Genomic DNA, 12,222 nt, shown 5'->3' on the forward strand with positions numbered 1-12,222 from the left:
GGGCACCAAGGTATTTAAGTATTTAGTATTTAATAAATACTAACTTCTGCTACGACAATCTGGCAACAACAGTAGCTACTCGGCTAATCAAATTGCAGTGAGGCGACCGGTAATCAGCCCCACTTCATCAAATTTGTGCAATCCATTTTCATTTCTGAAGGCTTTAAGCATGCGTACCGTTTTCCCACACCAGGGCACTTGACATTGCAAGCACGGGGCTATCCCCACAGAATGGCCTCTCCAGCTAAGCACAAATAAAACACCATTTTACAACTATTATATCAGCTACTGACTTTAAATTGTACAATAATGATAAATAACAGCAGCAATCAAGTTTTATGTCATGAATTAATCCAGAATGATGTTAATTTCTAAATTACTCAGTACCACTAATAGCAGACCGGATAGTGGAAAAATTATGCAAATAGTGATACAAGCACCAAATTTGGCAATATGATTCCCGAGGGGACACTTAGCAAATATGAACGATTGGCCACTTGAAAATCCAAGATGGCACCATCTTGGATTTTCCATCTTGGAAAATCTTGGATTTTTAGGTGGCCAATCGTTCATATATTTGCTTAGTGACCCCTCGGCAATCATCATGCCAAATGTGGTGCTTGTATCACTATTTGCACGATTTGATTGAAAAATGGATGTTATCCGCTCCACTATTAAACCACACTGTGTCCTGCTGCCAGCAGGGAGGGCTTTGACCGATTGGCCCCGAATGACCCATCGTCTCTACAAGGACATCATATCACATTATCCACCTGTGTGCTTGTTGTAGTTGGTCAGTTAAACAACAGGTATAATGACGAACGATGATCTACACAGGATCACACAGGATGGAGATCAGGACCAGTCCAGGCCTCTCTGGATTGACCGGTATCGGCCATAAAGCCAGGGGGCCGCTTTCACAGAGATTGACTTTGACTAAGTAAGTAAGTAAGTAAGTAAGTAAAGTTTATTTGTATAGCACCTTTCACAGATACAAAATCACAAAGTGCTTTATATTAATAAAAAATACATCAGTCAAAATTAAATGTAGCGATGACAAGCGCAGGGCTGTCAAGCTAAAAACAAACAAATGAGGACAAAGACACATAAACAGGTAACAAATACAGTCAAGAAAAGGCCAATAAAAGCAATAAATAAAGTGGAGTTGTTATTCAGACGAATTAACAAAAGCCTGTCTAAATAAAAACGCTTTCAGCTTTTCAGCTGCTTCATAAAAATGTCACAGGACTCTAGGGATCACAGCGATAGGGGGTCTAGGGATCGCAGCGATAGAGAGTCTAGGGATCGCAGCGATAGAGAGTCTAGGGATCGCAGCGATAGAGAGTCTAGGGATCGCAGCGATAGAGTCTAAGGATCGCAGCAATAGAGAGTCTAGGGATCGCAGCGATAGAGTCTAGGGATCGCAGCGATAGAGAGTCTAGGGATCGCAGCGATAGAGATAGAGAGTCTAGGGATCGCAGTGATAGAGTCTAGGGATTGCAGCGATAGAGAGTCTAGGGATCGCAGCCATAGAGTCTAGGGATCGCAGCGATAGAGATAGAGAGTCTAGGGATCGCAGCGATAGAAAGTCTAGGGATCGCAGCGATAGAGAGTCTAGGGATCGCAGCGATAGAAAGTCTAGGGATCGCAGCGATAGAGTCTAAGGATCGCAGCGATAGGGGGATGGCGTTTCAAAGGTTAGGTGCAACAGCTTGAAAGGCACGGTCACCTTGGGTGTTATAGTGGGTTCGGGGGACTGACAGAAGTTTTTGGTCAGAAGACCTAAGAGCCCGATTTGGTGTTGAGGCAGGAGGAGGTCAGTAATATACTGGGGTGTTTGACCATGCAAGGCTCTAAAAGTTAGCACCAGTATTTTAAAATGGATACGAAATTTGATTGGAAGTCAGTGCAGAGAGGATGAAATAGGGGTGATATGGGATCTTCTGTTGTGTCTAGTTAAAAGCCGAGCCGTTGCATTTTGGACGGTTTGAAGGCGGTTCAAAGAAGATTGGTTTAGACAGGTAAAAAGGCCGTTACAATAATCTAAACGAGAAGAAATAAAAGCATGACACTAAGACACTAAGATTGTTAGATCAAACTATCATTAGATCAAATATATTCAGACTTCAGATATATTCATCTGTTGCACAAAGCAGTCTCGTTCTTGACTATCTTAAGTAGGACTAATTTAGAATGAATTTTGGGTAAATTAAAAAAAATTCAAGTTTCCAGGACATTTTGCTGTGAAACTTCAGCTAAGAGTAACAAGATACAAAAAAACACAAAATCTCAAACCAGTTATTTCTTGCTTCCTCGGGCAAACAAAAAGGACTGGCGATGTCCTCACTGCTGTATATATGTCCCCACCCTCTAGAGACCAGAGTCATTATAAAGGAGGGAGGTTGGTGACGTTATTACAGAGCGACAGAGTTTGTGTAGGAAGGAGAAATATTAAACTACTGTTCATGTCTCATTTCCAACCGATAGTCAATGCTGTTTTTTTTAAGCATGACCATGATCGTTTCCTAACCTTGATTAAGGACATATTTGAACCCAAACCATGACTATATGTATTATATTTCAGGATAACATTATAGTATATGTCAGGATAACAGGCTAAATATAAGATCCATTTGTTATGAAGTCATGAGAGTCAGAGGATTACAGTTTAATATTCATAGATAACAAGATGAGATCTTGAGATAACAAGCCTACAAATTACTAGGCTGATTTTGGCCAATGTAGCAGGCTGATCTCAGATAAAAAGTCAACATTGGTGTCGTATAATGGTCTAATTTCACTGCACAACCAACCCTCTACAAAGCCACATTGTTTATAGGCTATAAAAGAAATTAATGAGAGCAGGATGATCTGATATGATTGGATCAGCCTGTTCCACAAACATCCATCAACACAACCTGTTTGACTGCACCGTAGTGTGTTGATAGAGGAAATGGGCACGGGGAGTCCAATTTCATGCAAATCAGCTTGGCATGCGGGTCACTTCTTCCACTTCATTAACTCGAGCATGCCACCGTGAACAGCTTTAGTTGGTTAACTGCCAAAACGTGCTGGTAATTCCTTATGAACAGTGTCTCCGGCGCAGAGGTGCAGGGACCGGTAGTACCTATTCATTTGAGACATCTACAGCTGACACAGTACGGAGACTCTCATTTGACCACATGATTTGTGTGTTTGAGTCATCAAGTGTTAGTGAGCATGATGCTGAATATCTCCAGCTAAGACAGGGGTCAGCAACCTGCGGCTCCGGAGCCACATGCGTCTCTTTAGCTCCTCTCCAGTGGCTCCCTGTGGATTTATAAAAATGGAAATGAATATTTTTTTTGTTTACATTTTCATTTTTATTTATCATTGTTGTAGGTCTATGGTACGACGGTACGACGGAGAATTAGGGCCACATTGAGGGGAAAAAAATAGATCTGAGATTTCGAGAAAAAAGTCGTAGTATTATGAGAATAAAGTCAGAAGTTTATAAAGTAGTAATTTTACGTTATTTTCTTTTTTTCTCGTGAAGTTATGACTTTATTTTTGCAAATATTACGACTTTTTTCTCGTAGTTATGACTTTATTCTCGTAATATTACGACTTTTTTCTCGTAGTTATGACTATATTCTCGTAATATTACGACTTTTTTCTCGTAGTTATGACTGTATTCTCATAATATTACGATTTTTTTCTCGTAAAGTTATGAATTTATTCTCGTAATATTACGACTTTTTTCTCGTAAAGTAATTACTTTATTTTCGCAATATTACGACTTTTTTTCGTAGTTATGACTTTATTCTTGCAATATTACGACTTTTTTTCTCGTAAAGTTATGACTTTATTCTCGTAAATATTACAACTTTTTTCTCGTAATATTACGACTTTTTTCTCGTAAAGTTATGACTTTATTCTCGTAAATATTACAACTTTATTCTCGTAATATTACGACTTTTTTCTCGTAAAGTTATGACTTTATTCTCGCAACATTACGACTTTTTTCTTGTAAAGTTATGACTTTATTCTCGCAATATTACGACTTTTTTCTCGTAAAGTTTTAACTTTATTCTGGAAATCTCTAATGTTTTTTCCCTCAATGTGGCCCTAATAATCCGTAGTACATTTTCTCTTGGGCCCTCACTGTATTAGACTTGTATACCATATACATACTTAGACTATAAACTGTGTTACCTGCTATGGCTCCAGACAGTTTTGTATTTTTTTTTTTTTTGCCTTAAATGGCTCTTTTGATAGTAAAGGTTGCTGACCCCTGGTCTAAGAGATGTTTACTGTTGGTGTGTCATTTCACTGTCAAATAGCTTTGTTAAGAAAACCATTAGGAAGATAGTTGACTGAAGTTAGAGTGCATCCTTCCAGTTTGGCAACTTTTAAAAGTCCTTTTATTATAACCTCAACATAACTCTTGGACGTTGCTTCTATGTTTATTTCTTGTGACATTTTAATAGGATTTACGATCACTAGCTTTGGTTGGTTTTCTTCATGCCCTGTTGACATACAGACTCCAACAGAGGAATATGTAACACAATGCCCTGCATTGTGAATTGACTGGCACTGCCCACCGCAACTTGAAGGACTTTATTTTGGTGTCAGCGCATAGCGCGGAACGCAGCTCCGCATCGGCCAACTGGCATTTTCATTTTCCCAGTGGGAGGAGAGGCACTGGAGAGGTTGTGGCTATGGCAATCCAACAGCGTACTGAAATATTTTTGCCAAGAATTACTGTGTCTTGCGTGTTCCCTCAATATTTTTTTAACTGGGTACGAGATTTTCTATCAGGACGAAAGGTCAGAGTTAATGTGTGGCTGGAGCTATGTATGATATAGTCAACAGAATCCTTCAATGAAGTGTCATTAGTCCAGAATTATTTAACATTATGGTAAATGATATTTTTATGAATGACTCTATGTTCATATCCTTCTGACACTAATGTGCTGAGAAAGTTTAGGGAGGCGATTGTAAAGATAGAACGTTGGTCATATAGTCGGGGATTTAAACTTCCAACCAGTAAGTCTTGTTATACTGTATGTACTTCACTTGGAAGACAAAGGTAGATGAGCAGAGGCTCCATTTATATGGACAACCGATGGAAAAGTGAAAGGAATTCAAGTACTTGGGAATTTAGCTTGATGAAAGATGTACATGGAAGGTACACGCTGAAAAACTATCAATCAATTAAACTTTATTTATATGGCACCTTTCAAACAAGTCAAATGCAATTCAAAGTTCTGTACAGATGATTGACAAAAATGTAGAATGTTAAAAATGGATTTAGAGACTAACCAGAACTAGAAACAAAATGTAAAAAATATATGAGAGCTATATCTGGATACAACTGAACTGGGGAGTAGATAAGCAGGCATTAATATATATATATGTATATATATATATATATATACATATATATTAGGGATGCACCGATACCGATACCAGTATCGGTTATCGGGTATCGGGTCCAATACTGTCCTCATGTACTCGTACTAGCAAAACGGCTCCGATACAATGGCACCGACACCAGTTTACAGCAGCGTGACGTTAACCTCTCGTCACCATCTTTCGGGTCCTCACGCTCCACCTCCCCGACAATGCGGGCAAGACGGGCCGGTGGTGCGCCCGACCCAACGGGGCCGGGATCCCACCTCAGCCCGCGCGCCGGCCCTCACTTTCATTGCGCCACGGGGTTTTGATTGCACCCTCTGACAGGTTGGGTGGGTTGCCGACATCGCCGCAGACCCCTGGCGCCTTTTACGACGCGGTTGGGGAGCACTGTCCTCAGTGCGGTCGACAGTCGCACCGGGAGCAGGGGGCCCCGTTCCTCCCCAGCAGGGAGAGAGGGCGCAGCAAGCCCTTTGTCCACGGCCCTGGGAAGCACGTTCGCCCCGAGCCTTTCCAAGCCGACCTAGAGCCGGTCGCGGCGCACCGCCTCATATGAGGGACTCCCCAGCCTGCCGTGTGTCGCTCACACCCTCCAGCTGGCTGTTAACAAGGGTCTTTTGGCACAGAGAAGTATTCGTATCGGTATCGGCGAGTACTCAAATGTAAGTACTTGTACTTGTACTCGGTCTGAAAAAAAGTGGTATCGGTGCATCCCTAATATACTGTATATGTAAGGCAGTAGCCTAAATCGGCCACCAGGTGTCGCTGGTGCGCTGTCAATTCCCATCCAGAATTGAGCAATTATCTTTGTTTGTCCCTTACAGGACACCGTAGTACTGAAATGCAGTTACGTATGGGACGCCATTTTTTCTTGTTTACTTTGCTTTCACTGCTTCTTAAGGTTAGCATCTCGGCCCGCTTCATCGTAAAATAGATTAATAAAAACACCCTTCCAGTTAATCTGTTCAACTAAAGTGATAATTAAGATGTTGACTTTGACTTTGGCTTGAGTTGGAAAAGTTAGAAGATATGTTTTGAATGTAAATAGTAGCCGTAATGTTGGCTTGTTACTGAGTACGAGCAGAGCACCCTCTCATGGAGGAGAATATAGTGCAGGCTGGAGAATTAGCCTGTTCAGTTATTGTCTGCTATCTGTCTGGTTGTTTCATTTCAATTATTTTCACGTTAGATCTTATGTTAAGAGTGCCTTATATCATTTTATGTGTAGTAATATATTTTCAGTTTTAGATTATTATTTTACTCTGTTTACTTTTGCACTAGAATATATTTCCTCATGGAGTTTTCACTGCTTCATAAGGTTGTGGACCAGCAGTTGAGATGACAGCCGATGTTGTGGACGAATAAAGTGTCTGTCTCTATGTGTCAGCTCTGTGATTGACAGCGACCTGTCCAGGGTGTACCCCGCCTTGGATGCTTGACTTTGCATTGGTGCTATGAGATCAACTCCAAGTAGTGCTGTGTTGGTAGAATCAGGAGAAATCCCACTAGAGCTCAGAGGGGACAAACTTTCATTAGCTAACTGGATTCATCTCAGAGGATGTGGGGATGAAAATACTTTACCGCTAAAATTGTCTTAAACGAAGGCTAGGAGTATAACAAGGGAAATGGTTTTGTATGGAAGATAAATCAGAAGAATATGATATTAAAGAAACAAATTAAATTCCCCTATTCCATTAAACTGTGATTTAGCTGTAGCTGGGAATAGCTGTAGTATTTTGTTTGGTACCTGCTTATGTGGGATTAAAGGGTAATGAATTTGCAGACAGGATAGTTAAGAGATCACTAAATATGAGGGATATAATGTAATTTCCATTTTTTTTTTTTTTTCTTTTACAGACTAAGTAAACTAGATCCCGTTCTACATACTAGTTTTACATACTCTGGTACGATGGGTGGCAGTATACCTCTAAAAGTTGGTATTGCAATCCGCCAAACAACTCAAAGAGAAGAAGAAGAGTCTGTTGGATTCTTGACTTTGTTGTGAGATGTTCAGTTGTGTCTTCCCTGCACCAAACCTGGAATGAAATACATCCCCTGTTCGATAAATGTTTCTCCTTCATTCAAATCTATCAGCAGTTGTAGATGGTTGGTCCTGACAAAACATGCACCACTGAATCTGCCTTTTACAGATCATCTAAGTGACCTGATCCTGAAGCTTCTGTTTGATGGGGTGTTCCTGGACCCACCAGACTCTCTTCACAGTAGGAGAGACCATCAGAGGAGGAAGTTATTGCTGGTCAGGTGTCACGCTCCAGTGAAATGATGGTCTGAAGAGAGAGCTCCATTATCAGCTGACACAACTTCAGCATACAAGAAGCCTTTTACTCTGATGAAGAACATGATCTGGACAGTTTACGTAAACGTCATTGGTGTTGTAATAATTTCCAAAAACCACAGGGCTGAGCCCTAACTGTAACTTTATCAAAGAGGAAAGTCATTCGCCTACTCTTAAATGTGAAGAGGGTGTCTGCCTCCTGAACCCAAACTGGGAGCTGGTTCCATAGAAGAGGAGCTTGATAGCTGAAGGCTCTGGCTCCCATTCTACCTTTGGAGACTCTAGGAACCTCAAGTAACCCTGCTGCATTCTGGGAGTGCAATGTGCTGGTGGGGTAATAGGGTATTATGAGCTCTTTAAGGGTGCTTTCGCATCAGGGACCCGGGCCCAGATCCGAGTACACTTGACCCCAAAGTCCAGTTTGTTTGATTAGTGTGAACGCTCCGTACCGTACTCAGGCACGGTTTGTCGATGCGTACCCGAGTCCACTTGAAAAGGTGGTCTGGAGTACGGTTCATGTGTACTTGGATAGGGTTCGCATCAGGTGTGAAAGCCAACCGTACCAAAACACGGAAGTGGACCGCTATTTAACGCTTAACTATTTTATATCCAGTGCCAGTCCTGCTCCACATCCCTTCATCGGATCTTCAGCATCTCCCTTCAGGACCACCACCAGTGTCTGGACTCCAGGGATGTGGGGTGTGTGTGTGTGTGTGTGTGTGTGTGGGGGGGGTATTCATAATCTCACCACGGCATCACAACCCACTTTAATATACTTCATCACGATGCAGTCTAATTGCTAGAGACATTAAAGACATTACTCTATTCATCTTATCCTGCACCATGTAATAAATTATTGTTCATTTGAAATGGAGTCTCCTCATTGAAATATATTTGGGCACTACCAGTGCCAATGTTCACGTTTCATGTCCTCTTTAAACACAATATTCATCCCTCCCGTGATCCGAATCCAGACCAGCACAACTGTACAAACAAGCGCCATGTAAAACAAACAAGACTACTTCCCTCTAGTATCTCCAAAAATCATAATAGGTATATACATAAATATATACCACAAAACAGAGTCCAGGTAGGCTGGATAGCTGTCCTAGTGTGACCCTCACCACAGTGTGCATCATGTGGAATAAAGAGTATCTTGTAAGGTCAAACAAAATTAACAATAATGCAGCACAAAGATAACCATGTTATTAAACGTTAGGACAACTAGCAATTTATAGGATTATTGGACCTAATACAGGGCTGAGATGAGACGATCACTCACCAGTAGACATCTTCATAGATTGATGTGTCTATTGTTGCGGTTTTTTGGCAAAGCCGTCATAAATGTGGTCGATGCCGAGAGCTCCTGGCCTCCTGTTTGTTCCTCCTCAGGTATTTTTTTAAACGCCAGAGGCTAGATAAACTTTTACAAGCCTCATAAGTGAAAGAAACTCCAGAATGTTGTTAATGGTGTGTCCGTGTTCTGCTTTTCTTTACAGTAGCTGTGGACTTGGTGCAGCTCTGAAGTTATCATCACTGATGCCATAGCATTTACAAAACCCTCCTAGAGTTGATGTGCTTTGAGAGAGAGAGATAACTGGTTGCTCTGTAGATCAAAAACGTTTCAGATGCTCTAGAAAACAGGGAAAAATTAGAATAAACAGGAAGGCAATCCAGACGCTCGAAAATCTTAGAACGAATAACGAGGAAGGAAATATTAAAAAGCCTTTAGAGACTAAATCATTAAAAAAGCCAACATGTTTCATGACCCCCAATCATTGCACTGGTCTATTGTGACCCCACCGATTGCACTGGTCTATCGTGACCCTACCTATTGCACTGGTCTATCGTGACCCCACCTATTGCACTGGTCTATCGTGACCCTACCTATTGCACTGGTCTATCGTGACCCCACCTATTGCACTGGTCTATCGTGAACCCACCGATTGCACTGGTCTATCGTGACCCCACCTATTGCACTGGTCTATCGTGACCCTACCTATTGCACTGGTCTATCGTGACCCCACCTATTGCACTGGTCTATCGTGAACCCACCTATTGCTCTGGTCTATCGTGACCCCACCGATTGCACTGGTCTATTGTGACTCCACCGATTGCACTGGTCTATCGTGACCCCACCGATTGCACTGGTCTACCGTGACCCCACCTATTGCACTGGTCTATCATGACCCCACCTATTTCTCTGGTCTATCGTGACCCCACCTATTGCACTGATCTATCGTGACCCCACCTATTTCTCTGGTCTATCGTGACCCCACCTATTGCACTGGTCTATCGTGACCCCACCGATTGCACTGGTCTATCGTGACCCCACCGATTGCACTGGTCTACCGTGACCCCACCTATTGCACTGGTTTACCGTGACCCCACCTATTGCACTGGTCTACTGTGACCCCACCTATTGCACTGGTCTATCGTGACCCCACCTATTGCACTGGTCTACCGTGACCCCACCTATTGCACTGGTCTATCGTGACCCCACCGATTGCACTGGTCTATTGTGACTCCACCGATTGCACTGGTCTATCGTGACCCCACCGATTGCACTGGTCTACCGTGACCCCACCTATTGCACTGGTCTATCGTGACCCCACCTATTTCTCTGGTCTATCGTGACCCCACCTATTGCACTGGTCTATCGTGACCCCACCTATTTCTCTGGTCTATCGTGACCCCACCTATTGCACTGGTCTACTGTGACCCCACCTATTGCACTGGTCTACCGTGACCCCACCTATTGCTCTGGTCTATCGTGACCCCACCTATTGCACTGGTCTACTGTGACCCCACCTATTGCACTGGTCTACCGTGACCCCACCTATTGCTCTGGTCTATCGTGACCCCACCGATTGCACTGGTCTATCGTGACCCCACCGATTGCACTGGTCTACCGTGACCCCACCGATTGCACTGGTCTATCGTGACCCCACCGATTGCACTGGTTTACCGTGACCCCACCTATTGCACTGGTCTATCGTGACCCCACCTATTGCACTGGTCTACCGTGACCCCACCTATTGCTCTGGTCTATCGTGACCCCACCGATTGCACTGGTCTATCGTGACTCCACCGATTGCACTGGTCTATCGTGACCCCACCGATTGCACTGGTCTACCGTGACCCCACCTATTGCACTGGTCTATCGTGACCCCACCTATTTCTCTGGTCTATCGTGACCCCACCTATTGCACTGGTCTATCGTGACCCCACCTATTTCTCTGGTCTATGGTGACCCCACCTATTGCACTGGTCTACCGTGACCCCACCTATTGCTCTGGTCTATCGTGACCCCACCTATTGCACTGGTTTACTGTGACCCCACCTATTGCACTGGTCTACCGTGACCCCACCTATTGCACTGGTCTATCATGACGTCACTCAGTGCAGTTGTTCTAAGATGACATCACTCATTGCACTGGTTTAACGTGTCATCATTTGCCATTTCATGGGGTCTTTGCAAGCGTGTTATAACATGTTTTACTTGTAAATATTTCTTCCATGTCTAATTTTCTATTTCCACAGCTGCAGTAAGTATTTGCGTAGTATTTATATCATATATTTATACATATTTTCATGAAATAACCATTTCTGAGTGGCTCGCTAACAGTTCAGAGAATATGCACATAAATTTGATAACACACTTTGTAAACCGGTTCACCCCGCTCCCTTCTGACACAAAATGATTATTTGCCGATCAGCTGTAAATTAAACCAGTTTCACTGCTTTTAATTGTGGTTAGACCGGTGACGCCATAACATTAGGTGATGTTAGTAGACTAGCAACAGAACATCACATTTGACAATGATCAGAGAAAATAGCCAGGCCAATAAAAGGCAAAATGTGCTGTTTTCATTAGTTGTTTTTTTTCACGAATGTGAATGACGAATGTGTGTGTTTCATTTGTGCTGCCAGCGTGACAGTTGGTAAAAGATGTAATGGCGAGCACCACTTCACCAAATTCCACAGCAACAACTTCTTGGGACTTTCCGTCTGGTGGCAGTCTACCAACAGAGAAGGTGAAGGAGCTGAAAACAACAGTTATAAGATGACAGTCTCTGTTTACCAAACTGACGCAGAAGGCCGACACAGCAACAGAGGCTTCGTTTAAAGTGGTGCACATCCACAGGCGAGGACTGCGGTGGCTCAAACGTTATTAAAAGACCATAAAAGTAAGACAGACATTATGTCTTCTATTGGTGATATATAACTTGATGCTATAAGTAGCTCTCGGACATTATCATTTTGACAAAATTCTCAGAGGAAAAAAAGGTTGTTGCCCACTGCTCTACAGTCTGCTCTGTTGGTTCAAGTTCTCTCTGCTTATTCATAAAAATGTTGTGGACAACGGAACCCCGAGACAAATATACACAGCAGTCGTCTAATGCCGGGATCAGACTACACAATATTTTAGTCTTTGACGACGGTCACCATGTCAGATCTAACGATCACCGCCATAAACTCTTGCAGTATCTCGGTCGGGTGACTGGCAAGTGTACACGTATGACCAT

This window comes from Sebastes umbrosus, chromosome 2, assembly GCF_015220745.1.
Source record: "Sebastes umbrosus isolate fSebUmb1 chromosome 2, fSebUmb1.pri, whole genome shotgun sequence".
Taxonomy (NCBI): Eukaryota; Metazoa; Chordata; class Actinopteri; order Perciformes; family Sebastidae; genus Sebastes; species Sebastes umbrosus.